Source organism: Artibeus jamaicensis, unplaced genomic scaffold (assembly GCF_021234435.1).
Source record: "Artibeus jamaicensis isolate MK-2021 breed Jamaican fruit bat unplaced genomic scaffold, CSHL_Jam_final scaffold_537, whole genome shotgun sequence".
Taxonomy (NCBI): Eukaryota; Metazoa; Chordata; class Mammalia; order Chiroptera; family Phyllostomidae; genus Artibeus; species Artibeus jamaicensis.
Genome location: NW_026522047.1, coordinates 31,008,273 through 31,014,272, shown reverse-complemented (window position 1 = coordinate 31,014,272; position 6,000 = coordinate 31,008,273). Strand labels below are relative to the sequence as shown.

The 6,000-nt window shown below is 39.9% G+C and overlaps 1 protein-coding gene across 4 annotated transcripts in view; it reads left to right on the top strand.

The window, feature by feature from the left end:
* The first annotated feature begins 3,141 nt into the window (after positions 1-3,141).
* LOC119054885 (probable ATP-dependent RNA helicase DDX60) overlaps positions 3,142-6,000 on the top strand; it is an 80,899-nt gene continuing 78,040 nt past the window's right edge. For 3 of the 4 annotated variants that reach the window (XM_037152923.2, XM_037152921.2, XM_053658653.1), the window contains exon 1: positions 3,142-3,297. The gene's annotated coding sequence lies outside the window, so the exon portion shown is untranslated. Of the gene's footprint in view, positions 3,298-5,615; positions 5,723-6,000 lie in introns of all 4 variants that reach the window. The other variant, XM_053658652.1, reaches the window with a different exon arrangement.

The following is a 6,000-nucleotide window of genomic DNA, read 5'->3' as shown; positions in this document are numbered from 1 at the left end:
AATCATATAGTATGTACCCTTTTGATTATTGGCTTTTTTTTCACTCAGCATAATTTCTTTGAGAGCCATCCAAGTTGATGAATTATCAACAGTATAGGGAACCAATCAGCATGGCAGTGGCAAATGTAGCCCAGTATGGATCCAGAAAACCAATCGAGTGCAAGTCGGCACATAGGAGCCAGGTGTGCAGACTGGCTTTCCCATGGGGAATCAGGCCTGCATTGTACCCAGGCTGCTATGAGACTTGCTTTTGCTAAAACTCCCTCACCCTGAGTTAAGACTGCAGATGTTTAATGTATATCTCTGAAGCAACTCCCTAAAGTCTTTGCTAAGAAGTCCGAAGGGTGAAATGTAACCAAATCAATCACTTCCATCATTCCCTTGCATTTGCAACTTTTCTCTCTCTCTCTTTTTTTTTTTTTTTTTGTTATCTGTAAGAAGTAATCACTTAACTAAATCTAGAAATAATGAGAACCTTTGATGTAATGTGACTGAAAAGCAATAAAAGCCTGTCCAGGCAAGAGTCAGGGTACTCTCCTCTTGAGAGAGTGGCCACGCCATCCCTTTTTCTCCACAGGACTTGCTAGTCTGTGTGAATTTGTGTACTGCATCCACGACACTCAGACTCTGCAGGGCTGGACACTGCATCGCAATAGTATGTTTCTTGTTAATGCTGAGTAGTTTCCATGGCATGGATGTGCCAGTTTGTTTAACCATTCAACCCACTGAGGTAGGCAGATGTTTTGTTAAAGGAAGGACATATTAAAGACTAGTTACAATTTTACCTTTGGCATGTGCTGAGTACTGTATAGAAACTATTTCTTTTAATTCTTACAGTAAACATTGGAGATAGATATAATTAGTGTTTGCATTGTGTTGATATAGAAATTTAGATTCAGAGCAATTAGATAAGTTGTTTCAGACCAGGCAGCTAGGCAGTAGAAAGCTCACTTATTTGATGAATTTGAACCTAAACAATCTGGCTTGAAAAGGCATTCTCTTAACTGCCATACTATACTTTTATCTGACAATAATAACAATCTTTATTGGTAAATTATAATTTTCTAGGCACTGTGCTAAGTTTCTTACAGGTAATGTATTATTTACTTTGTAAAGCATCTCTGTGAGATAAATATGCACAAGTATAGTACAGTGCTTTTTAGGAACACAGAAAAGGTACCAATTATATCTGCTAAGAGTTATTGAGGAAAGACATCACATAGACAGTCAGACTTTTATTGAAGATGTCATGGAGATTCATTGGAGGCAGCAAAGTATGTGGGTAAAATGTCCAAACTTCTCTCCTGGAATGAAACTTTTAGCAGTGACTGCAATTCAAAATAATACTGGAGATCCAGACCACTTGGGAGGCTCTTAAAATAGTCAAAGTCAGAGGTGATAAACGAAGGGCCTTAACAAAGGCAGGGGAGCTAGGCATAGAGAGAAAAAATGAAGAAAGGTGTTCAGGAGATAAAATTGACAAGGAGATAAAGTGGGTTCAACATGGGTCTAGGAGGAGAAGAGGTAGGTTTCTCATTTGAATGGAAGGATGGATTTGGATGCCATTAAACTATGAAACGTATATCAGGGCAAACATTTGAGCAGAAGATAATGATTTTAATTTGGGGTGTATTTACATTAGCTGCCTCATTAACATTTCTGGTAGGTAGTTTGAAAGATGGGATCTAACGTTTAGGAAGATACTCAAGCTAAAGATAAAAATTAGGAACACAATGGTCATCAGTCAATATTTAATATTTGGAGGCACAGAAGCAATTTATACACTTAAAACTCCATGACATTTTCTCAATGACAATCCAAACTCCTTGGGATGCTATTGAAGACCTCTACAATCTGGCATCCATCTGTCTTTCAAGCTGTATTGCCTGCTTTTTGTTAATATGTTATATCTTTAACAATCTGGCTGAACTAACCCAGTCCACAGAGTGCCCTCCAAAGGGAAGTTTACATTTTCCTCTTTTTAATTCGGAGCCAATTATTTGCTCTGATATTGGAAACTTTGAAGAACCTCTGTTTAACCTTTATTTGCCCAGGCCCCAGGCGCCCTAGGGAGAATGTGGGGCTGTCTAGGATAAGTAAACAACAGTGTATTAGCTAGGACTGAGATTAACACCCCTGCTGTTAAAAACTGACCTTTGAATTTAGCCTTTGTCCTCTGCTTCTGCCCCGTAGCTAGAACTAACTTCCACATTCCGCTTCTGTATCCCGCTTTGCTACGTAGACAAGAAGACCCTGTAAACTATAAAAACCCCAAGAATCCTTTGTTCAGGGCTCAGAATTTGGACACTGACTCCTCTGGGCCCGTGCAGGTTAAATAAACCTCGTACTCCAGAAACCCTCGGTGTCTGGTCGCTTCATTTTCCTGGAACAGCTCTACCTAAGTCTCAGCCATGCGTTAAAACCCACCTCAAATATCATCATCTCTGCGCAGTTTTCCTGCCGGATGACCTCACAGAAAAAGAAAACAGCAACTCTCCCAGTATTCTCCAACTCCAAACCTGTACCAATGAACTCAAAACTTAATCAATGTAATGCGCAACACTCAAACTTCTATGAAGTGTCAGAATATTTTCTGTAGACTGAGAGAGCAAAACCCTTAAACTGTGATATTGTCTAAATGCTAGAAACCAAACTAAAAAGAGGGCCAGCACATGAGAGATAAGGGGCAGACAACCTATCAAAAGAGGCCATCAGAGGGGAAGGTGGTTGCAGTGAGGGCCTTTAGTTCTATGGAGGGAGGAATGTTTTCCTGTGGGCTCCTTCTACTGCCACAAACTCCAATCCCCTTGTTCTGATTGTATTCTCATGATGGAAACTAATATTCAATCAGCTTTGACAAGAAATATTTTTACATTATAGTGGAAAACTTGTATTTTATTGAGGGTCTCTAGTGCTATATGCTTTATAATGTTATAATAAAAGAATGACAGTGATAATAACAAATCTAATTAACAAATCAGAGGCTGCACAAAGTCCTCGGACTAGTTGGTCTCAAGGGTGTGTCCTAGGCTTCAGTGAGGTAGTGGGGGAGGGAGGCATCTATTTGCATTTTGCCTTCAGTGCCAAGTATGGCCTAAGGAGTGGCCTAAAGAGTTCCTCTTGTCTGTCTCTCCAGGAAATGAAACTAAAAGCAGGGTGACTCAGTTGCTGCAGAGAAGTTGCTCTTGTTCATTTAGAGAAAAAGCAGAGCTCTGATTGAACCCCTGAGGGCAGACTTGCCCCCTCTTGTGACCTGGGCTGGCTGTTGGACTGTAAAAAGAAAACTACAGATCCCAGGTAAGAGAGGGTTTGGTGCCTTGTGGGTAGATGAATTGATGAGGGGAAAAAAATGTGTGCTTATATTGAGGGACCATTTAAGAAAAAAGAACTGACTGCTAAAAGCTAAATTAAAGTGGAAGGTTAGTTATACCTGGGGCAATGAAGTGGTGGTGGTTTTAGTTCGAAGACAAGACAATTTATTTGCAAATAAATGAATTCCAACATCTATTTGAAATTGATGTCAAAATAGCTGCTTTAGATTGAATTTTATTTGTAAAACATTCTAGGACTTCCCAGTACTAGCTGGATTATGAAAAATAGACGTGACACAATTTTACATTAGACTTATGGCTTATTGTAACAGGCCAATATAAAATGACATACACATATATTAATTTAAATAAATATTTCTAAATGTTTTTGTGAAGTTGAGGATGGGGCAATGATGAACTTGGAAGGATTGATTGAGAAACAATGCTCCCAGTGAGAAATCTACCTTCAAAGGTGATTTGTAAATTTGGATGTTTAAATACTGTTACCAGAGCTATCTGGAGTATATTTCTAAATTTAATAATAGAGGATTGTATTTCTCTTTAGGATAGGTGGTGATATATGACTCAACTTAATTGAGGTTCTTTAAACGATTGAAGCTGTTTCCGCACTGTTTCAGTTCAATTGGAAATCAAAGGAAAAGTTAGTTCTTGTCTCTGTAATTATTTCTAGTGTGTCATTGCGAAGCCCTGTGGAGCAGCCACTTCCCTTTTAATGACCACAGGGTTATTGTTCATCTAACAGTGTGGAATTATTTAGAGGGCTATATGAGGATGAATCAAAAATATTTTTTCAAAACACATTTTTATATTTTAAAAATACTGACATATTGTGTGGTAGTACTGCAGCCCCCTCGACCTTTTAGGCATCACTGACCAGTTTCCTGGAGGTTGGGGGTTACTGGGCGGGGTAACCGGAGGGGGAAGGTGGAGCTCAGGTGCGTTTCACTGTACCTCCATGGATGACCGCAGGGCGGGGCGAGACAGGAGGCGGAGCTCAGGGGAGCTTAGTTTGCAGTGGTTCCTAAGCGGTAGCCCACCACGACAGGTCTGTGGCAGGGACTCTTACAGTAGAAGGCAAAGTTTATATGTAGTTTTACTAAAGAAATTGTAACGAATGTGACATCAATGAGATTGTGTGCTTGCCAGGGCTGCTGTTAGTTAGATCGTTCCTTAGATCCTTTATCCATCTGTCTATAGCCGGTTACCTAAGTTGCTTCCATATCTTGGCTATTGAAAACGATGCTGCAGCCTTGGCTGGTGTTGCTCAGGGGATGGAGCGCCGGACTGGAAACAGAAGGGTCCGGGGTTGGATTTCCAGCCAGGATACTTGCCTGGACTGTGGCCAGGTTCCCAACTGGGGGTACTCAAGAGGCAATCAGACACCGATGTTTTCCTCTCTCTCGCTCCCTTCCCGAATGCTCTATAAAAATAAATAAATAAGTGAAATCTTAAAAGAACACAATGCTTCGACAAACATAGGAGTGCATATATCATTTTAAATTTTGGTTTTCATTTTCTTTGCATGAATACCCAGCAGTGGAATTGCTGGGTTGTACGGCAGTTCCATTTTGTCCATAGTGGCTGCAATAATTTATAATCCCACCAACAGTGCACGTGAGATCCTTTTCTCTACATCTTCACTAGCACTTGTTATTCGTTATCTTTTTGATAACATCCATTCTGACAGGTGTGAGGTGATATGTTTCTACAGTTTTAATTTGCATTTCCCTGATGATTAGTAGCATTAAGTATTTTTCCCAGGTGTCTGTTGGCCAGCTGTATGTCTTTGGAGAAATGTATGTTTGGGCCCTGTGCCCATGTTTTTTTGTTTGTTTGTTTTATGTTTTTTTAAAGATAAATTCTACACGTAGGAAGCAACTCTTTTTTTTTAGATTTTTAAAAAATTTGTATTTAGAGAGAGAGGAAGGGAAGGAGAGAAACATCAATGTGTGGTTGCCTCTTGTATTCCCCCAAGTAGGACCTGGTCTGCAGCCCAGGCATGTGCCCTGACTGGGAGTCGAACCAGCGACACTTTGATTCACAGCCCCCGTTCAGTCCACTGAGCTACGCCAGCCAGGGCTCGTGTGCCCATGTTTTAAACTGAATTGTTTGTTTTATGTTGAGTTGTATGAATTCAATATTTTTTATAGTAACCCCTTACTGTATACATTAGTTGGAAATGTCTTCTCCCATTCAGCAGATGGACTTTTTGTTTTGTTGATGGTTTTTTGCTGTGCAATTTTTTTTAGTTGAGATAGTTCCATTTGTTTCTTTTTGCTTTAGTTGCCTTTGCCTGAAAAGACATATCCAAAAAATTATTGCTAAGGCCGATGTGAAAGAATTTCCTGCCAGTATTTTCTTCTACAGGTCTATGGTTTCAGGTCTTCCATGTAAGTCTCTAATCCATTTTGAGTTCATTTTTGTATATGGTATAAAAATGTGGTCTGTTTCAAATTGTGTGTGTATCTGTCCAGTTTGCCCAACACTATTTATTGAGGAGACTGTTTTTTGCCCATTGTATGTTTTTGCCTCCTGTGTTGTGGTCTAATGGACCACATATGTGTGGATTTGGTTCTGGGCTCTCTTTTCTATTCCATTGATGTGTGTGTACTCACACAGGCGACAGTACCACACTGCTTTCATTACCATAGCTTTGTTGTGTAGTCTA